At 42.4% G+C, this 23,292-nt stretch overlaps 1 protein-coding gene and 1 pseudogene across 2 annotated transcripts in view; one reads left to right on the top strand and one right to left on the bottom strand.

Moving 5' to 3' along the window:
• The window catches only part of LOC146713915 (uncharacterized), a 163,307-nt gene that overhangs the window by 101,800 nt on the left and 38,215 nt on the right, over nucleotides 1–23,292 (bottom strand). The gene's annotated exons all lie outside the window — the stretch shown is intronic.
• On the top strand, nucleotides 13,758–15,599 carry LOC146713917 (tripartite motif-containing protein 16-like; annotated as a pseudogene).

The following is a 23,292-nucleotide window of genomic DNA, read 5'->3' as shown; positions in this document are numbered from 1 at the left end:
TCCAGGGGAGGCTGAGTGGCGTGGAAAGGCTGACCTGAGATCCGGGGCTCCAGATGGAGTGTGATGGCAGGAGGGCAGGCAGGTGAGGCACAGAGGGATTTCCAAAATGATCACTAGGTATTCCAAGTCCGGAGGTGGAGTGAGCCAGGGTGGGTACAGCAACTGTAGCACAAAAGAGTCTTTGTTAGTAAGATGAATCACAGCGAGAATTTGAAACACAAGACCTGTTACCAACATGGGTTGATGACGAACTGGCAGTGAGTGAACATCGATGTGTGGTTTAAATCCCTCTGGCTTGATAGCCTGCAATAGGCTCCAGGTGTGCAGGAGCTGGAGTTGGCCCTGCCCAGGGGCGGATCCCAGGTCAGTTCAGGAGCCTAATGGAAACTCCAGCCACCCACCGTAGACCATGACACATGTTTGTTTTATAATTCATAGATTCGTTACATAATTCATCTTTTCAGGATTAATAAATTTGAAAATGTACATTGTGTTTACATAAAGTAATGATATGTCACTGTTTGGGATTAGAATCTAAAGGAGGTGCTTTAGTTTAATCATGTAAGTGCAAGGGCAGCTGGAAAAGCTGTGTGATTGTGCAGCCAGAGCAAACGCACGGTCACCCCGGGACTTCAGCCGAGATCTGGTTTGGGTCAGAAGTAGTTGAGTGGCAGATCTAAGTGTTCTAGCAGAAGTATGTGATTTGAGAAGTTCACTAAGATAACGTGGCGCTGGCTGCCGGCGGAGCTCACGGGCGCGTCACTGCAACTCCCCCTGGCTTCTGCTCCGCGGCTGCTGAGTGACCCCTCAACAGGGACTCTCCTCAGCTCCTTCTGGGATAATAGTGAAGCTGCCCCTCTGTTGGTCTTCCTTGGTCTCTTGTGTTCTGGGGGCCTCTGGATGCCTGGAGTTTTGATCTCCTCCATACCTGCTTCATGCCCTGGAGGACGGGGCAGTGGTTCCCCACACCCTCTGGTAGATCATTACATGAAGGAACCTTTTAAATACAAGCACGTCCATGCTCACAGGTGTACACACGGGTGATCACACACACAAACTACACCCTTTTTGGCTCCTACCTCAAAGCACACTGTGTGCTGTCGATCTTACGTGCTGCACAATAATGTTTAATATTTAGTATTTACTGTCATATTCCCATATATCATTGTGATGTTGTTTATTCTATTACTCTCGTTTTCTTCTGCTTATTTTCTTTTTTTTTTCTCAACAGGTGATCCAGGTGATCGATATATGTATTTTTTTTCTCTGCTTATTCTGTTGGTTTTTGTTTTTTGCCCTTCTCAGCTGTTTCTCTTTCTTTCCCCCAGTCAAGTCTGTCCCGTATTCAGCAAGTGAAAATAAAATAAACAATAAAAGGTGAATCAAATGGACCATTATGGCAAGGCTGGGATGGTCAATTTGGTAAAGTAAATCCGTTGGGCATCTTTCTTTGCCCTTAGACAATAATTCTGATGGCAAAAGAGCCAAACGGGACAAGCAAAAAAAAAAAAAAAAAAGATAACTTGGCGCTAATTTATTAATAGTTTTGAATGTAAGGAGTAATATTTTAAATTGAATACGGTACTTTATGGGCAGCCAATGCAAGCTAGCTAGAACAGGAGTAATAGGGCAAACTTTCCTGGTGCCAGTCAAGAGGCGGGCTGCTGCATTTTGGACTGTTTGCAGTCTAAGAAGAAGAGAAGAGGGAAGACCGTAGTACAAGGAGTTACAATAATCCAACCTGGTGTTCACAAAAGCGTGAATAAGCTTCTCCAGGTCCTCATGCGGAACATAATGCCTAGCCTTAGAGAAAAGGCGCAGTTGGTGGAAGCTAGATCTCACTACAGCAGACACTTGCTTATTGAGTTTGAGCGAGCTATCCAGCAGTACACCCAAGTTACTGACATAGTCACAAGAAAAGCTAGCAAAGGAACCTAGGGCAGCACAGAGTTGGGCACGAGGGATTTTACTGTTGAACACCACAATCTCAGTCTTCTTATCATTTAAAACAAGAGAATTACTCAGGAACCATTCTTTGACCTCCCGCATGCATTCTTGAAAGTAGTGTAGGGACACAGCAAGGTCGTCAGTAAGTTCAAAATAGAGGCAGTGCCTCTAATACCCACAGTGTGCTCAAGTCTTAGTAATAAAATGTTATGGTCCACCATATCAAAGGCCGAAGAGAGGTCCAGTAAAACTAGCACCATAGAGCGTCCAGTATCAGTGATTACAAGAATATCATTAAGAACTCTATCCAACGCTGTTTCAGTGCTATGCAATGGCTTAAAGGCAGATTAAAATTTCTCAGTAATATTATTCGTGTCCAAGTACGCCTGGAGCTGGGAGAGAACTAGTCTCTCCAGGATCTTGGGAAAGAACGAAAGCTTAGAGATCGGTCTGTAGTTTGAAAGGTCATAACAATCAGAGTTTCTTTTTTTAAGAATCGGGTGGACTACAGCATGCTTAAAGGCCAAAGGAACACAGCCTGAGAGCAAGGAAAAGTCCATAAGAAATAGGATACTAGGTCCGATTACATCAACACAGTCCTTAGCTAAGCGAGATGGAAGAATGTCAAGCACAGTATTGGTGTTATTCATTTGAACAACTTTGCCTGTGTCAAAAGTGACACAGGCTCAAACTGGTGGAAAGTTGAAATGCACTCAGGAATGGGGAGAGGATATAAAACAGGGAGAAGGGAGGACTTAAGAGATGAGACCTTCTCTAAAAAGTGAATTTGAAATCGCTCACAAAGAGCCTGAGAATAGATTAAAGGCATGTCCGGGGAAGGGTTAACCACAGAGTTAAAAATTTTAAATAATGTACGGGGGTTATGGTCATTGGCCAGGATGATTTTGGACAAGATTAGATTAGATTTAAAAGTGTTTGCCTGTCAATTTGGGACTTCCGCTTCCGGCCGCATGGAGTGAAGTAGTGGGTGCGTTCAGCTCCGCTTATTATTTTTAAATATTGCATTTGTCCAGACTACTTAATTCTTGGTTAGCTGAAGCCACGCTAAAATGGATACTAAGAAGACCAGAAAATACACACAAAAGACCATAGACATCGATTCGACCATCTCGAGCGGGGAATATGGCGAGGCAACTAAAGCTAAAGCTAATGCTAATGTGGAGATGGGGGAGGAAGCGCCTATATCTGTGGGAACGCTGCGAGCAGAAATAGGTGCAGGACTGAAACCGTATGAAGACAGTTTGGAAAGCATTAAAATCCAGTTGGCTAGTATACATAAAGGAATCAGCAGTGACATATCTCTGCTGCGAGAAGAAGCTAAAGCAGATATTAAAACCACCCGAGATGAACTCATGGGAAAAGTTGAACAGCTGTTCACTATGCAAGCAGAGGCAGCGAGCACACAGTCACAGGAGTCACACATGTGTCCACTGTACCATCTGTTTCGTAATAACACAAACACTAAATCCTCCTTCTCTTGTGCTGTTTTGTAGCAGTGTATACACCTGAGACTGTCACCTGTCTGTCTGTCCTGCACTCTCTCTCTTTTTCTTTCTCTCTGATTGTGGAATAAAAGTATGAACATGTATTTATAAGTTACACTTGTGTTTGAATCCTGCAGCTTATCACACATTTGATTTCCATGCGTGACAACTGCAAGTGTCCAGAGTGAGGACAGACTGAGGGACCCACTGCTGCACATCATCTGTGAGGCTTTGCACCCCTGATGATCCACCAGGACAAACTCAGCAGTGTGTGAGGAAGAGGAGGAGGAAGAGCCAGCAGCAGCTGACAGATGGAGAGAATAGACAGACTGTTCCCTGTTTGTGAAGGACTGCTAGAAAAGTTTAAAATAACTAATTGTCTGTCCTGAATCAGTCTTATTAGGTAATGTTCAAATAATTTTATCATTCCAGTGTTTTCAGTGTGGGAGAAAGTACTCAGGGCCTTCAAGTTACACACTATGAAAGGCAGCAACAAGTTTAATGTTCAGAAACCTAAAGTATGTATCAGCAGCAGAATGGAGCTACAAATAAATGTTTGTTCCAGTTCTATGAAGCTTTGAGTATTTTGGATTAGTAGTACTGCTGTGTTTGTTGCATCATATTGCTGTAATTGTTTATATGCTTTATATATTCTGAGCTAAGTTGATCTATAGTGTTACATCATATTCTATAAGGATGTTATGTGTTTGGATACTTTCTGCCCAGTTTGACCCATTTAGCAGAAGTCAGCCTGTTTAAGGCTCTGATATCTATTCTGTATGACTTAAAGCAGTTATGACATGGTCTGATTTTCTCACCCAATAAAGGAATATTTCATATATCAGTCTACTCTTCATTTTATCAGAAACAGTTATCACAGCTTGTACATTTTCTTTTTATAAATATATGTAAGCAATGAGCCAAATTTAGTAATGCCAACATACTGAAGGAACAACATTTGTCTCTTATATATGATACACCTACAGTGGGGCAAAAAAGTATTTAGTCAGCCACCGATTGTGCAAGTTCCCCCACCTAAAATGATGACAGAGGTCAGTAATTTGCACCAGAGGTACACTTCAACTGTGAGAGACAGAATGTGGAAAAAAAATCCATGAATCCACATGGTAGGATTTGTAAAGAATTTATTCGTAAATCAGGGTGGAAAATAAGTATTTGGTCAATAACAAAAATACAACTCAATACTTTGTAACATAACCTTTGTTGGCAATAACAGAGGTCAAACGTTTACTATAGGTCTTTACCAGGTTTGCACACACAGTAGCTGGTATTTTGGCCCATTCCTCCATGCAGATCTTCTCGAGAGCAGTGATGTTTTGGGGCTGTCGCCGGGCAACACGGACTTTCAACTCCCGCCACAGATTTTCTATGGGGTTGAGGTCTGGAGACTGGCTAGGCCACTCCAGGACTTTCAAATGCTTCTTACGGAGCCACTCCTTTGTTGCCCGGGCGCTCAAAATCTCACGATACATGGCCCCATTCATTCTGTCCTTAACACGGATCAGTCGTCCTGTCCCCTTGGCAGAAAAACAGCCCCATAGCATGATGTTTCCACCCCCATGCTTCACAGTAGGTATGGTGTTCTTGGGATGCAACTCAGTATTCTTCTTCCTCCAAACACGACGAGTTGAGTTTATACCAAAAAGTTCTACTTTGGTTTCATCTGACCACATGACATTCTCCCAATCCTCTGCTGTATCATCCATGTGCTCTCTGGCAAACTTCAGACGGGCCTGGACATGCACTGGCTTCAGCAGCGGAACACGTCTGGCACTGCGGGATTTGATTCCCTGCCGTTGTAGTGTGTTACTGATGGTGACCTTTGTTACTTTGGTCCCAGCTCTCTGCAGGTCATTCACCAGGTCCCCCCGTGTGGTTCTGGGATCTTTGCTCACCGTTCTCATGATCATTTTGACCCCACGGGATGAGATCTTGCGTGGAGCCCCAGATCGAGGGAGATTATCAATGGTCTTGTATGTCTTCCATTTTCTGATGATTGCTCCCACAGTTGATTTTTTCACACCAAGCTGCTTGCCTATTGTAGATTCACTCTTCCCAGTCTGGTGCAGGTCTACAATACTTTTCCTGGTGTCCTTCGAAAGCTCTTTGGTCTTGGCCATGGCGGAGTTTGGAGTCTGACTGTTTGAGGCTGTGGACGGGTGTCTTTTATACAGATGATGAGTTCAAACAGGTGCCATTCATACAGGTAACGAGTGGGGGACAGAAAAGCTTCTTACAGAAGACATTACAGGTCTGTGAGAGCCAGAGATTTTCCTTGTTTGAGGTGACCAAATACTTATTTTCCACCCTGATTTACGTATAAATTCTTTACAAATCCTACCATGTGAATTCATGGATTTTTTTTTCACATTCTGTCTCTCACAGTTGAAGTGTAGCTCTGGTGCAAATTACTGACCTCTGTCATCATTTTAAGTGGGGGAACTTGCACAATCGGTGGCTGACTAAATACTTTTTTGCCCCACTGTATATATGCACTGTCAAAGATACTTGTCTTTGAGTGAAGATTTAAGGTGATAAGACATATAAATAACTGCAACTTGAATCTGTACTGAAGCTCAGTATTTGACACAGAGTTCATGTTCACTGCTGTAATAGCTAATAATGATTAATATAATAACTATAATATTGGCCATATTATATTTACATTACCAAAGTGATATGACTTTAGTCTCATGAACAACATCAGCTAATTGTTATTTACTAGCTAATCTTAAATGACTGTTCAGTACAGAAATGAAGCCCAACAATCATGTTTTACAGTCCTGTGGTCTCAGCCTCAGATACTTATCACATCACACAAAGCTCTTGTAGAAACAAACAAACAAATGAACAAAATATGTTCTCCTTCATTTCTGTCAAACCAAGTTGCATGAGTTTCCAGCGGTTAGTATCATGGTTGCTAGGCAACCTGGGACTAGACCGTCCCATACAGACAAACTTGCCGTTTATTTTGCAAATCGAGCTCAACACTGCCCCTAGCGTCCTGGAGCACTTCCTTTGTGCTTTGGAATTTGCATGTGATTTGGAGTTTGTACGTGTTTTGGAATTTGCATGTGTTTTGGAGTTTGCATGTGTTTTGGGGTTTGCATGTGTTTTTTAGTTTGCATGTGTTTTTTAGTTTGCAAGTGTTTTGGAATTTGCATGTGTTTTGGAGTTTGCATGTGTTTTGGAGTTTGCAAGTGTTTTGGAGTTTGTACGTGCTTTGTCTCTAGGGGCCACCGTACACTAACCAGCATGCCAACAATGTAGGAAATACAGGAAAGCTATGATTTGAGGCAGAATTCTTTTGTTCTTGCCCTTGACAGGTTAATCCACAATAAATAGCAATAGCATGCATGGTGTGTGTGTGTCGTTGTCTGCCTCTTATAACTCCAGTGATTTTCCTGTAGTTTGAAATCTTATGCGGTGTTGTGAATTCCGTGAGTTCAGCAACTAACCACTCTTATTAGATTGTATCGCGTCATCTCAATGAGAACAAATTGAGTTGTTGGATTTCGTACAGATCTTTAAAGCCTGAGGCAATTGTGTTAAACACACGCGAGATGCTTACGTAATTCCAAGGGCTGGCCCCTTTTTTTCTTTTTCTTTTTTTTTTTTTTTTCAGTGTGTTCCTCCTTCAATTAAATCTCAATCACAAAAATGTGGCGCTCCAAAATAAAACTCACACCGTTAATTCATCATTTTCACTCTGTACCACTGCTCCTTATCAGGCTGTGTGAAGCACAGTAAACAATTCAGTGGAGGCCTTAAGCCATAAACAGACATCACGCACAGACATTGTTTTCATAACCAAACTGCCTTAGACCTTGTCCCCTAAATCTACACAAATGCCCTCTGGGTGACATGAAATGCATTTAACCAATAAACAATCAATGGCTTCTTGTTGTTGTAACAGATTCTGTATTTGGATGTTTGTGTGCAGCATTTTGCGTGTCAGCATAAGCATTTGTTAGTAAAGCATTCTTCATTGCATCATGTGTATCACTCTTCATTGCACAAGCGTGTGCATGTGTGTGTGTGTGTGTGTGGATCACTTCTCAGTGAATTGAATCAGCATTTCGATTTGTGTGCGTGTGTGTGTGTCAGTTCTCACTCAATCAACGAGTGCATATGTGTTCATATGTGTGTTTCTCTTCATTCTGAGTCAGTGCATGTAGACGTGTGTGTTTGTGTGTGTTTGTGTTCATCACTTTCCTGTTCTGGTGTTCTGGGTAAACCACGGCCTGAAGCGTGCCCTGGGGTCCTGCCCTCCTCTATTTCAGTCTGTTTGCGTCCATTGGTGCTGCTGCTCAAAGTTCTGTCCATACTGGTTCTGGCCCGAATTGAGGCAGTCCTTTTCTCCAGTGTCCTGCATCTTCTCCTTGTCCAGCTCCTCCTTAACTTGACCCTTTTGCTTCTGTAGCTCCTTCAGGGCTTGGTCCTGCTGTTGGAGCTTTTTCGTCAGGTTTGGCGACCTCCTACTCCAGCAAGCTCCGGCCTGATTTCAAGTCCTGTGTCTGGGACTCCAAGCCTGATTATCAGCCAGCTCCTCCTGAGCCATGCTCAGTTTCTGCTCTGATGTCTTGAGCTCTTACTGAGGGCAGAAACCTCAGAGTCTTTTCCGTACACGTCAGATTGAAGTCCATTGATGTTTCCCTTGCTTTGCTCCACGGCCTTCTGCGGCTCTGCTGTTCGGCTCTTCTCAGAGGTCAGCTCCTGGCCGAGCCCCGACACCTGTGCCTTCAGCTTATTTTCTTCTGGTGCTTTCGTCCATTCTGAGGTGCCTCCTGACCTCAGTTACTTCTCCTGTCTCTGGCACGCCCTTTTTGCTGCCCGATCATCCGTGTTGGTCCGTCACTGTTCTGCACAGTTTTAATGCAACGTTGTTAAGGTCAGCATTCTTTTGCTCGGCCTCACTTTTCATCTGGGTTTAATGGGCGTCTCGTCACAGCTCTGTCAGCTGAAGCTGTCTGGAAATCTCCCCCGTGTAGTGAAACGGGCCTTGGATTTAACGCTCTCTGTCTCCGCTGCATGAGATCGTTTTCCTGCAGCAGTGTTGACATTTTCAGGTTGTTGTTGTGGGTCCAGCTGCTGTAGCATTTGGTCAGGGTCACATCAAAGATGGTAGAGGAGAGAGCAAAGATGGTAGAGGGGAGAGCAGGAGTCCAGGTCAGCCTCAGCTTTCCGGGCCGACAAAGCAGCCTGTAATCAAGCATAAAGAGAAAAAACAAAACAAAACAGGACGAACAGGAAAATTATGTTGTTTTGGCTGTGTTATTCAGAGAGGGGAGAAACAACGGGACCAGGCCCTGTGTCAGCCTTCTCTCCCCCTTTTTTTGTTTTTTCTCACTATATAATCAACTCATAACCCACCAAGCTGACAGGACAACACAGGTACATGTTAAAATTCTTAAGATCATGTTTAAAAGCCAAAAAAGGGATTTTCCTTCATTTAGTAATCATTTGTATTAATCAATCAGCAGAAAACATGTCACAATTTGAATCTTTTAACCACTAAATTTGTCGTGTCATCACTGGTTGGTCAGACCAGTGTCTTTTTTTTGAAGTTAAGTTGTTGTCCTGGAACCCAGAAAGTTTATTTGTTAGTAGTGGATAAACTTGATCATTTAACAACAGGTTTATGTTAAGTTTCGCTGCTTTAACCTTGCTGGAAAATCTTCACGTGTTCATGAATGTAAGCTGTTTCTTCATTGCGTGTGTGTGCGTTTGTAGGTGGGTTATTTTAACTTTTTTTCTCAAACGAGGCATTTCTCTAACACGTGCCTTTCTTATACGTTTCTTTGGTTGTGTGTGTGTTTTTATTTTGTTTCCCAAAATTTGATTTCCCACCTTAAATAACAGCATTCCATGTCTTCAGCCAGGAGTTAGAGCTTGCTTGTGAGATTCAGGGACACATGGTGCCAATAACAATTCAGCCAAAAACTTGCCTGAAAATTTCCAGTGATGGTAACCGATAACTGGAGGAGAAGATGTCCTTTAAGCTTCTTTTCCAGGTGCGGACAAAGTGAGGTCAAGCTGTAATATTGAGCCAAAGCTTGGCCTGTCTGTCGTCCCAATTCCTTTAATTTATTATCCTTTTTTTCCGCTGTACTCAGTTTCCAGGTTGAGAGAAATCCACCTGTATTAAAACACTAAAACATTCGCTTAGTATTTCTTTTCTGAAAACATCCATTCGCTTCATCTGCCTAGATTTTATTCTCTCTCTCTTGGTGCATACTTCACACAGTCAGGCAGTTGCCTTTCATGGGCATGCAGAGTTCCTGTCACACACACAGCTACTCACCACCAGCAGCTGCAAAGCTGTCTTCACATCCTCTATCCACACTCTTCGCCACAATCCTCCATTAATATGTATGTTTAAAACCAGTAATAATTATTACTGGTTTTACTGGTTTTTATAATTATTATTATTATAATAATAATAATTATTATAATAATAATAAAGACGTCTTATATTTACAATTACTCTCAGGCCTGACAGATTTAGCGCCTACACAATTTCGACAAATTTAAGTTAACGGGTCCAACCGAAGAAAGTCCAACTTTTTTGTAATCAATTAACCAGTATCAGACTCTAACTGTATCTGGCCTAATCTCTAAAACCCCTAACTCAATTTAACAGTGTCCAAAAAAGCGCAGATACCGTTTAACACAGTAAGGTGACTCTAACTCCTAGCTTATTCCAGGATGCCCTGTACCTCACAGTTAAGCCAAACTGAACTAACCCTGTTCGCCGACAGGTCAAGGTCGCGCGTCCACGGCCAGGAGGGAGAGTAACCTCCGGGCTATGCGCTTCTTAGCAGCCTCTAACTGCCGTCCTGTACTAATTTATAACACTTTGAAACAGCAGTCAACTCCTCGAAACAAGAGTGTGACTGAGGCAGGTGCAACCTAGTGATCAATGGAGCCTCTAACTCACAAAATGACCAATTCCCTACCAAACTATTTGAGCCTCTAACTCAATTTCTTAGCAGCCTCTAACTGCATTAAACACTTGAGCCTCTAACTCAATTTCTTAGCAGACTCTAACTGCTTTAACTCATGAGATTTTTTCATCAAAATCAAAACAGACATCTACCAGTAATTTCAGTGAGTAGACTTTAATTTTATCATGTCCAATTTGGCACACTTTGGAAATAGATTCAACAGGTAGTGCCTTACCTTTGTATAAGCAGGCTTATGCCCACTCATGTCAGACCACTGGCTCGTGCCTGTCCGTTCGACAACCTCGGACCGTCCAAACCTCCAACTTCCACCCCAATACCACAGGACAAGCCCCCAAACTGTTACGGATTCAAATATTGGGGATGGATACAAGAGGAAAAACCACAATAACAACACTGGTCCGGCTGGGTTGAGTCAAACGATGATTTTAATGATCACACGCGTGGGAGATGGACAACGTACGCAGACAGCATCAGATCTCAAAATGGTGGAGCATTGATCAAACTCTTATAGCCTCTAGTGGCCCCCACCTAATCATAAAAGCCCAAACATTCACATGCTTTCTCTCACACAGCGCCTAAGCTACGACCTTGGCTCCATGTTTATCTGCTCCTGCTGAGATGGGGCAGAAAACTCCAGCACACTCTGTTCTCTTCTAATCAGACAAATAAGGCGATAACTTTCTGTGAACAGTATTTCTTATAACTCAGCAGTATAATGCATCATAAAACAATATCACTCATTCACAATAAATCAGCAGTCTAATGTAATGCAAATCAGTTTAACAAATGCAATAGTTATCACCTTCTTCTAATTCAGGAGAATAATGCAAACTAAAACTACATAATAATTCACAATCTTTAATTAGGGGTCTAACATGGCATAAAATAATATTATAATCCCACAGTTTCCACCTTCAGCCTCTTTGTTCTTTCTTCCAGCTGAGATGGATTTAAGGTGGAAATGAGACAATCGGTTCATGAGCTGCCAGGACGTCAGATATCAGTGGACTGCTGTGCAGTTTATTTATTGTGTTTGACTTTATCGCCTCCATGTGGGCATTTATGGGAATCAGTCAAGTGGTGAAGTTGAATGATTGTTAAATAAATGGCAGCTTTAATAATGGACAGCAGGGTGATTGCCAGTCAGCTATGGAACGCCAGGACTGCCATAATGAATTAATTAAATACACCATTAAATAATTAATTAAATGTGGCAATAATTAATTAAAATTGGAATTAATTAATTAAATAAATAGTTATGACACATGTAATTAATTAATTATTGCCACATTTAATTAATTATTTAATGGTGTATTTAATTAATTCATTATGGCAGTCCTGGCGTTCCATAGTCAGCTGCCAGTCAGAGCCTTGTAATTAATATCAATGCAATATGTAAATGTAATCAACCCTTTTCACATTTGCAAACCTCATTCCAACTGGATAACCAGACAATGTTACCGTCCAAAGCAACGTAAATAGTCAGTTGACCCATTGTAGTGTCTAAGAATATTGGAGCCTTCAGGTATCAAACCTGAGGCTCAGTCATTAAAGATGTTAAAGAACCATTTGTGACAAAGCAGATAAGATGAAACATTCTTTCACTTTGTTAATCACACAGAGGCAGTCCATCAAATCCTGCAGCACTTAAAGGATTTTATTCAGCACAGATGCTGGAAAATCACCCTCCACTCCATCAACCTGTACACGAAGCAACTGGTAACAGAGATGTTTTATATGAAAGTTTCTACTTCATACAAACCCTCCTTTATTATGCAGACTCAGCACAGAGTCATGAGTGGAGAATAGATTTGTAGTCCGTCACATCAAAGTAGTGTCACCATCCTGTTCAGCCATGTTTACAATGAATCCTCTAAAATGCTGCCATTCATATCAGTGCGCTCTGTTTATCCACTGGTGGGCCCATTTTACATGCGCTCTTTAAATGACTGTAACTCCGTCATTGTGTATGTTATTAATATAATATGAAAGGATTTGAAAAGAAGAAAAGCTGCGCTTTACGGAGATATTTGGTGTATTATGGTAGCACAAACTGTTCACAAGCTACTGCTGTCTGAAAAAAGAAAAGTCAATTCCTCTTAGGTGTTACCATGGGTGATTTGCACCACTGTAGCTCCTCGACCTGTTGGGCAAGAGAGACATTTCAGACGGTTACTGGAAGATGAGAAGATGTGCTTTACGAAACTTTACGGTGCATCACTAGAAAGCACGAGTAACAATGGTCCAATCACAAGTAAGAATTGATGACGCACGGAGCAGAGACGCAGGTGTGGAGAAGTGGCAATGCCCCCCAAAAAGGCATGGAGATTTAAAAACCTGAGTGGCCCAGGCTAAAAAACGTTTTTGTACATATTTATTGTAATTCATATTTAACGTTGATGTCGTGTTACATTTTCTTCCTGCTGAATATCAGTTTCTAATTAACTAAATATCTGAAAAAACAGAGTCCATTTATTTCCACTTTAAGCTGTTGTTCCATTGTAATAACAATACAATAATGTAAAATGACAGATATTGGAAGTGGAGTTTATTCTGAGAAAAGGAGCAAAAACATTCACTTATAGTATGATTTCTGACCCTTTTACAGCCAAAATAACCAAATAAGGCAGTCTGTATAATACTTGGTCAGTAAAGGGTTAATATTGACTGGTTCACACATACCAGTATTTAGCCACGTCCCTGCTCAAGATGATTGTAGAAGTTGTGATCACCTCGACTGCAATAACAGAAAAAAACTTTTAAAGAAGGATCAGAGTTTCTTTTCATTATTTCTGTCAAACATTTATCACATTTTGTGGAGATGAATGTGTTTGAAAAACCTTTAATTTGTTTACTGCCTCATATACCAACTACTACACCTGCTGCACCCTCTCACCTCTGATGGTGTTTGAGGGACAGAAACAATTGAAATGAACATAAACTTAAATGCAACATAAGCATCATGTCAGTGGCTGTCTTATCTGTATGTTTAGGATCATTATCCTCCTGCATTGACTGAAACTGAAGGACTGTTTGTTAACTTCAGTGAGAACTCTGACATTTCTAAACTGAAGTTTATTTCTATAGAAGAAAGTGTTAACAAGCTTAAAAGTTGATGTGAGCAGTAAATAAAAAGGGTTAAACACACAGTATCGCTCTCAAACTGCTCCTCTTCCTGGAGTGAAGCACAGCCTGATAACCCTCCCTCTTCTTCCTGCTCTTAAACACAGCACCTCCTCTCTGTCCACGTGTTTCCTCGTTCCCTCCCCTTCAAATCTGCACTTTGAAGATGGGTGTAACCAACATGTGGTGACGTGTAAGAGCTGACAGGCTCCATTCACTGCAGAAACATGTTGTTGAGATCAGAGCTCAGACTAGTTTCAGTTATAAGGAAGAGAAACTCACACAGTCACTGACACTGAGAGGAGAAATGGCGCAGAAAGGACTTCAGCTGGACCGAGAAACCTTCTCTTGTTCCATCTGTTTGGATCTACTGAAGGATCCGGTGACTACAACCTGTGGACACAGCTACTGCATGAACTGTATTAAAAGTTTCTGGGATGAAGAGGACAAGAAGGGAATCCACAGCTGCCCTCAGTGCAGGAAGACTTTCACACCGAGGCCTGTCCTGGAGAAAAACACCATGTTAGCAGCTTTAGTGGAGCAGCTGAAGAAGACTGGACTCCAAGCTGCTCCAGCTGATCACTGCTATGCTGGACCTGAAGATGTGGCCTGTGATGTCTGCACTGGGAGGAAGCTGAAAGCCATCAAGTCCTGTTTAGTCTGTCTGGCCTCTTACTGTGAGAAACACCTCCAACATCACTATGATGCAGCTCCATTAAAGAAACATAAGCTGGTGGCCCCCTCCAAGAAGCTCCAGGAGAACATCTGCTCTCATCATGATGAGGTGATGAAGATTTTCTGTCGTACTGATCAGCAGAGTATCTGTTATCTCTGCACAGTGGATGAACATAAAGGCCATGAAACAGTCCCAGCTGCAGCAGAAAGGACTGAGAAGCAGAAGGAGCTCGAGGTGAGACGACTAAACATCCAGCAGAGAATCCAGGAGCGAGAGAAAGATGTGAAGCTGCTTCAACAGGAGGTGGAGGCCATCAATGGCTCTGCTGATAAAGCGGTGGAGGACAGTGAGAAGATGTTCACTGAGCTGATCCGTCTCATCCAGAAAAGAAGCTCTGATGTGAAGCAGCAGGTCAGATCCCAGCAGGAAACTGAAGTGAGTTGAGTCAAAGAGCTTCAGGAGAAGCTGGAGCAGGAGATCGCTGAGCTGAAGAGGAAAGACGGCGAGCTGGAGCAGCTCTCACACACAGAGGATCACAACCAGTTTCTACACAACTACCCCTCACTGTCAGCACTCAGTGAGTCTACACACTCATCCAGCATCAATATTCGTCCTCTGAGCTACTTTGAGGATGTGACAGCAGCTGTGTCAGAGACCAGAGATAAACTACAGGACATCCTGAGAGAGGAATGGACAAACATCTCACTGACAGTCACTGAAGTGGATGTTTTACTGTCACCACCAGAGCCAAAGACCAGAGCTGGATTCTTAAAATATTCAAATGAAATCACGCTGGATCCAAACACAGCAAACAGATGTCTGTTATTATCTGAGGGGAACAGAAAAGTAACAAGAATGAAACAACAACAGTCTTATTCTGTTCATCCAGACAGATTCACTGGATGGTGTCAGGTCCTGAGTAGAGAGAGTCTGAGTGGACGTTATTACTGGGAGGTGGAGTGGAGAGGGGGAGGAGTTGGTGTTGCAGTCGCATACAAGAATATCAGCAGAGCAGGGACGGGCGATGAATGTGTATTTGGATACAATAACAAATCTTGGGCATTAGATTGTGACATGAACAGTTATAAATTTTGGCACAACAATGTCCGAACTGTCCTCTCAGGTCCTCGGTCCTCCAGAGTAGGAGTGTACCTGGATGACAGAGCAGGTATTCTGTCTTTCTACAGCGTCTCTGAAACCATGACTCTCCTCCACAGAGTCCAGACCACATTCACTCAGCCGCTCTATGCTGGACTTTGGCTTGGACCTGGAGCCACTGTAGAGCTGATTAAAGTCAAACAGAGAAGACAGGTTCATGTTGATCCCTGACCATTATATGTACTTGTGTAGTTTTCTAAATGAGGCTTTAATGTGTGAAAATAATATTGCACTGATTCAAACTGTACTTACATTTATATACCTTACATCAATATAAACCTGAATTTGTTCTTATGGCTGATAATCATGTGAGTTTAAATGATACTACTCTTCATATTCAGCATGTTTGAAATCTGTCATCAGTCTGGTTAGTGCTTTTATTCTGTAGTTGCTGTAGTGGGTTGTCAAATGCAACAATATATTGGAGTTGCAGTGATTCATCAGTTAGTCAATGATTAGAGAATTGATTGTTTTATCATTATTTTAGTCACATTTAAAGCTGGTTCCAGTTTCTGAAATGTGAAGATTGTTGATTTTCTTGATCATATGTGACTGTAAACTTAATGTCTTTGAGGTTTGAACCTTTAAAATGTAACAAAAAAACTGAATCCTTGATGTTTTTGATATTATTATTATTATTATTATTATTATTATTATAATATCTAGAGTGATGTCATTTTTTAGATGAAAAGTTTGATCATGGATAGAATATGTCTGTGAAGGTTCTCAGTCATCCAGGTCATCGTAGTCAAAGGAGCTTGCAAAGAAAAGCCTCTGGACTTCTTTAAGTTGATTGAAGACGTTTCACCTCTCATCCGAGAAGCTTCTTCAGTTCTAAGGTCAAATGGTGGAGAGTCCCAGATATAAACCTAGTGGGAGTGACCCCCACAGAGGGACAAAAGGACCCCCTGATGATCCTCTAATCGCCTGAGCCAAGGTGTGAAACTGGGTGTGGGTCCCAATCAGCCAGAGTTTCGGGTGTGTTCATTGTGAAACCTGGCCCCACCTTATCATGCGAATTCCTGAGATCAGATGGCCCAGGATGTGAGTGGGCATTAAGGCGTCTGGGAAGGGATCTCAAAACTGGATTATAGATGGCAGAGAGTTGGTGTCGTAGACCCCCGCCTCTGTTCAAAGATGGTCGCTCACAGTGGACATAGTGGACATCTTTCACTCCTCTTTCAAACCATCTGTCCTCTCTGTCCAAAATGTGAACATTGGCATCCTCGAAAGAGTGTCCTTTATCCTTAAGATGCAGATGGACTGCTGAGTCTTGTCCTGTGGAGGTGGCTCTTCTGTGTTGTGCCATGCGCTTGTGAAGTGGCTGTTTGGTCTCTCCAATGTAGAGGTCTGAGCATTTCTCGCTGCACTGTACAGCATACACCACATTGTTAAGTCTGTGTTTTGGCGTTTTGTCTTTTGGGTGAACCAGTTTCTGTCTGAGCGTGTTGCTGGGTCTGAAATACACCGGGATGTCATGCTTGGAGAAAACTCTCCTGAGTTTCTCTGATACACCGGCTACATAGGGGATGACAATGTTGTTGCGTCTGTCCTTCTTATCCTCCCTCGCTGGTGTCTGGTCTTCTTTTCTGTGCCTCTTTGCTGACTTTAAGAACGCCCATTTAGGATAGCCGCACGTTTTGAGTGCTTCCTGTCATGGATAGAAGATGGATAGAAATGAAAATCATGGAGCATTTATGCATTTTTACGTCTGTGTCACAGAAACTGTTCAGCTATTCTCTGTTTATTAGTCTATTTATCAGGAACCTCTGTTGATTTTATATGTGAAGGATTTTTCTTCTATCACTGAACCTTTTAAGGGTTTTCTCTTAGTAGTTTTGGGGAGTTTTTAATTAGATTTACAGCTTCAGAATAACTTTGTGATGTCAGATTAGAAAGTCTGTGTCCAACCCTGGTGTTTGATCAGATGTTTGATCCCTGCAGGGTTGAAGTTTTTTTCTATGAATGTTGAATTTGTTGTATTTGATTTGAGTTAGATTTTTACTGATGGATGATTCGTTGTAAAAAGTGGATCTACCAACAGTTTATTTCTTTGTTATTATGATTAAAATGTCAAACAAATATATTTTCCACTTTTTGTGTGACAGATGCTGGAATTTCTCTGTCCTGCATGTGGAGAAATCTGCTGTTAAATCAGAACATTAACAGGTTTCAGGTTGTGTTCAAACATGACTACATGTGTCATGTTAAACATGACACATGACTGTGTATCATGTGTCAGCAGGCATGTGTTAACAGGGACTATAAGACACTTTAGTGGCTTTAATGCATATTTATATGTTTAACACAGTCAGGTGCACAGGTTCTTTAGACTAAAAAGAGGGAGGAGATGTGCTTCCAAGATTTATTATCCAGACAGGGGAAGCAACTTCATATTCAACCATGCAGGGAGGAGGAGTTCAGGACTGAGGCTTACCAGCAGGTGAGAATGGACAACACAGAGGGAAGGCGGATCCATCAAATAAATAAATAAGTAAAAATAGATCAACAGTAACACTGTTTCGTCTTCCGTGGACTCTGTATCGCCTGGATCAGATGACTCCGCTACTGTGTGTTTGAACTCTAAAGACATTATTCAGAGTGACCCCTCGGTGTCAAGTTGAAACTGTCTTTGGCACCATTAACCTAGTTTGCCCAGTTACTGTTTCTGCTCCTGAGCTCCGCTCTCCACTTCCAGTTGTGAAGGCAACTGTGACCCTGCCGACTCCTGCACCCGTTTCCGTTCCCTGGGTGGGAACAGCAGAGGTCCAGCTAGCTCCTGCACCTACATGGGCTCCCAGAATAAAGACAGGAAGAACCCAGCTCGTCCCTGCGCCCGTATCTGTTCCTTGGGTGGGGATGGCTGGTGTTCGGCCAGACCCAGTACCCATCCCTGTTCCCCAGAGGAGAGCAGCTAAGAGTCAGTTACCTGATTAGTCGCAAGTTCAACAACCATCACAGCCACCAGCACAACCATCATCACAACCACCACCACTACAACTTTGGTTTCAGCCATTAGCTCATTTATCAGCTCAGTTTCCTTTTTTATCACCAGCTCAGCCTCTAGTTCAGCCTCTAGTTCAGCCTCTAGTTCAGTCTCTAGTTCAGTTTCTAGCTCTATTACTTGTTCAGCCTTTAGCTCTGTTTCCAGGTCCCTCTCTAGCCCAGCCCTGTTCACTTGCTGTCATCTTCTGCTGAAAGCTCTGGTGAGCCCGTTCATCCGCCACCTGCTCCACCATCTGCTCCATCGTCTGCGGCTGCCACGTTGCCATCTGGTCCAGTCTCGTCGGCTGTGGTTACCACACCATCGTATGGTTCTGCACCCACCAAGCCTCCACCAGTACGCCCGGTGCCCGAGAATCATCGCCCACGCCCACTTCCAGAAAACAACACGGATGTGCAGTTTTTCACTAGTTTTTATCACAGATGTGGTCAGTGTGGTTTGTGCTCGGCTGCAGGGGAGGAGTGGAGCAGTGGGTTCAGGGTGTGGTGTCAGGGGATACTGGTTGTTACAACCAGCAAGCATCATCTAAACACACCTTCCCTCCTTTAAACAGCGAAACAAATGAGATTCATGGTGCAATCCAGAGAATTTCTGAAACAGGTTTCCAGCCTTACATTTCCAGTTTGAATTAACGACACATTAGTGAATGCTCTTTATCAGCTTCCAGGCTCAAGCAGAATAAAGTGCACTTTGTTCTGCGTAACGCAAATGATGATGTGGTGCACAATTCCCTGGATCACAGCAAGTCTGTTGCACAAGAGGAGAAACTGTTGATGTGGGAAGCATAAAACAGGCGCGCACTGCTGAGTGTTTTTGTGTGATGGGGATGAAATAAGATGTGTTAACACTCAGAGTCTGACCACTTGTGTCTCATAGCGATCGTGGAAAACACATGACATAAATGATATCATGACCCTGCTCACTTGGTAGGTTTGGGCAGTGTGAATAACAAAGCTGCAGGGGAATAAGCAGGTGTAATGTTGTCACTACTGGAGGTGAAACATTGTCATTGTTTAAAGAGGGAGGATACTTACACACTTCATAAACCAGCATGAAGACTTTTTCCCAGAAACAGAGTTTTGATTGGTGGAATCGACAAACAGTTTGAGGCTGATTTGGCTGATATGGGTGAATATTGTGCAGATAATGATAATGTGAGACACTTACTGACATGTACAGATGGATTTTCTAAGTATGCATGCAGGTGTCTTCAAACCAAGGCAGGAGCATCTGTTGCATCTGCTTTTGAGGATGAGTGAGGGACGTGTACCTGTTAAACTTCCAACAGATGAAGGCGAGGAGTTTAATAATAAACATTTGCATCAGCTGATGGTTCAGTTTAACATCACACATTTCTCTGCATAAAGCCAGATTGAACCAAGTGTTGTGGAGCATTTTAACAAAAGCTTTAAGGGCCGTATGTGAAAATACTTCACATCTGTTAACTTATGAAGACATGTAAACGTGGTCCAGGACCTTGTGCTGTCAAGGCCAAGTGCTGCAGAGAGGGGGTTTCTCCAGGTGTGTGGTGGAGTGAGGAGAAGAACAACATGTCTAACCTTTCCTTTCCTTTTTCAGAGCAGAGGTGCAGACAGGAGGGCAGGCGGGTGAGTTTTCAGACTTACTCCGGGAAGCTGAGAGGAAGAGCAGCAGCAGCGAGCAGGTAAGTTTCCAGCAGGCAGTGAACAGACAGAGGACCAGCATCAAAATTTCCCCTCAGAGGTGAAACAAGATCATTATAAAGAAGACTTTAACACATTGTAAAGGCGGCACCACAGAAGAGGGAGACTTTAATGTGGCTGATACGCAGAGGTGGCAAAAGTACACACATGTTGTACGTAAGTAGAAGTACAGATACCTGTGTTAAAAAATGCTCCAGTAAAAGTTAAAGTACTGATTCAATGTCTTTACTTAATTAAAAGTGAAAAAGTACAGGCTCTGAAATGTACTCAGAGTAAGAAAGTAAAAAGTAGCTGAGCTCTGCCTCATGAGCAGAGAAAAAGAAGGAAAATAAAAAGTGGCTCTATTTTCTGTTGCCTACATTGTCGAGGGCGAATTTGTCTCTAAACAGGAAAATGAGGAGTCAGGGGTTGAAGTGGATTCAGCAGGTGGAGGAACCCTAAAATCAGTTGTAATGGCTCAGTGTCTGGAAAAGAATCATGACTCACATAATTTCTATTGAGAGCTTCAGTAGATTTTCTGAATGTACAGGCTGTGATCAGCTGACCTGCTGCTCTTTGTGGATTTACACAAGTGAATTCAACCAGATGTCAGCTGATGTTTTATGAGTTGAACAGGCTGATTTCCATCCTCTACACTGACAGTAAATTGTTTATGCTGTCTTTATATTAGACACTATTCAGCTGGTATGAAGGTGGAATTCAGTGAATCTAAGCATCATGAGCTTAACTGCAAATTCATCTCTGCTACACTTGATGTAACCAAACTGAGCATGAAGCCACAGCCACTGTGCAGCAGTCACACACTGTTCTGTTAAGTTCATCACAGTGCAGCAAACTAACCTGTTTTTCCTGCACTAACCTGCAACTTTCAAATAAACCAGTGAGTCTGAAAGGAACTTTTAAAGAACACCGATCACGTGACCTGTTTAATTTTGCCTCATTTATTTTCTGGTGAGAAACGCCCCCTGTTGGCTAATGCTCAACTTATCTGTGAGCTCTGATGAAATGAAAATCTGTTACACTGATATTTTGTTTTTATCTTGCAGGTCAGTGAGTGAAATGCACCGGGTAAAATCAAAAGAAAAAACTTCACATGTTCTTCCAGGTTCGTAGAGAGGAGCTCATGGTTCGCAGAGACAGCTGCCAGAGACGGAGAAACACAAGGACGGGTACAGATAAACTCAGCCTGCAAACATCTAAACATGTTACTGGAGTAACAAAACAACACACTTCACTCTGATGTCAACAGACAATTTTACATCTTGTAGCTGAAAGTGTGCACAGAACAATGATCATGATTTGGATCATAGACGACCATTAACTCTTCATGTGCTGGTGAGCTGCACTGAAACTGTGGCTGCAGACTCTGTCAAGTGTCAAGTGTCTGTTATTGTCATTACCATGTGCAGTCGTACAGTACAGAGTGAAATGACAGCTTTCCTCCGAGGCCCTGGTGCTACATATGACATATAATAGAAAAACACGGGACTACGTAAAGTGCAATGTGCCAAAAAACTGCTAAGAAAACAAGACAAGACAGTGCAACACTAGACAGAACAGGGCGACACAGACACAAGACAGTGCAATGGATGTGAGTGTGTGTGTGTGTGTGTGTGTGTGTGTGTGTGTGTGTGTGTGTGTGTGTGTGTGTGTGTGTGTGTCCAGTCACTGAGTGTTCAGGAGTCTGACGGCTTGGGGGAAGAAACTGTTCCATAGTCTGGCAGTGAGGGCCCGAATGCTCCGGTACCTCTTTCCAGAAGGCAGCAGGGTGAAAAGTGTGTGTGAGGTCCTCCATAGTGCTGGTGGCGTTGCAGATGGAGCGGGTGCTGAAAGTGTCCTTAGTGGAGGGAAGAGAGGCTCCAGTGATCTTCTCAGCTGCTCTCACTATCCATTGTAGGGTATTGCAATCCGATATGGTGCAGTTACCACACCAGGCAGTGATGCAGCTGCTCAGGATGCTCTCGACAGTCCCTCTGTAGAAGGTGGTAAGAATGGATGATGGCAGATGGGCTTTCCTCAGCTTCTGCAGGAAGTAGACACGCTGCTGGGCTTTTTGGTTATGGAGCTGGTGTTGAGGGACCAGGAGAGGTTCTCCACCAGATAGAGACCAAGGAATCTGGTGCTCTTGACAACCTCCACAGAGGATCTATTGATGTTAAGTGGGCAGTGATCTCTCCGTGCTCTCCTGAAGTCAACAATCATCTCTTTTGTTTTGTCCACATTCAGAGACAGGTTGTCAGCTCTGAGATGAGTTTGAATCCCTGTGATCTTGACCTCAAGTTCAGAGTCAACTTTTCTGAGATCACCTGTGATTTTCACATTTACCAGAAGTGCAGCTGCTGAGAGGCTGAGGGGTAGCAGCCAAAATGTTTTAGAAGATGAGAAAGTTCATGTGAGACAAGATTCAGCTCTGCTGAGTTTTTTATACTTTTATTTAAAACATATATATGTGTGTGTGAAAAGGTTCTTCCTCAAATCAAATTTTATCGTCACAGGGAGAAGATGATCTGCAGGATCCTGCTGCTCATCATCCTCACCTCACCTCACTCAGGAGCACCAGTTACTGCCATAAAAGACATCTACAGGAAGCGGTGTCTGAAAAGGGCTGGGAGAGTGGAGTTTGACTTGCTGGTTAAATAAAGATTAAAACCAGTGTTGGGTGTATTTAAATTATATTTAAATTATTTAAATTACTTTTCCACTGAAAAAGTAGAGTAACTAATTACTGTTCATTTTTAGGTATTTTAAATACAGTTACTTACAATGTACTTGCGTTACATTGTAAAATAACTAAACTTGCTGAAAATCATTATTTAATTTCAATAATTTATCTTCTAAAGGTAAAAATACTGGATATTCTTGTGTAATTACTACAGAATAATTTATGTTATACTTTGTTATTGCTACAGAAGAATATTTATTTTATTATTTTACATTTACAATTTTTTTTTCCTGTGGACCCTGTGACACCCCATTGAAGAGCCATAAGCTGTGGATCTCTTAAGATGTCGCTGTTGGGTTTGTAAGGCCATGTTACTAAATTTCTATCTTGTTCAAAGAGAAGCGATAAAACAAAGTTCTAAGCTAATCGACCTGAAGGAGAACACTAAGGTCGGTTGTTGTAAATTTTTAATAGGTTATGAAAAATATTTAAACGGTACGATCGGTCGTTTTTCATTGCGTTCATCATCTGTTTCAGTGAGTTTCA

Source organism: Copadichromis virginalis, linkage group LG3 (assembly GCF_057382275.1).
Source record: "Copadichromis virginalis isolate Kocher_CV1m ecotype Utaka linkage group LG3, C_Virginalis_male_GT1.1, whole genome shotgun sequence".
Taxonomy (NCBI): domain Eukaryota; kingdom Metazoa; phylum Chordata; class Actinopteri; order Cichliformes; family Cichlidae; genus Copadichromis; species Copadichromis virginalis.
Note: the sequence above shows the minus strand (reverse complement) of the source record. Positions and strands in the feature narration are given on the sequence as shown.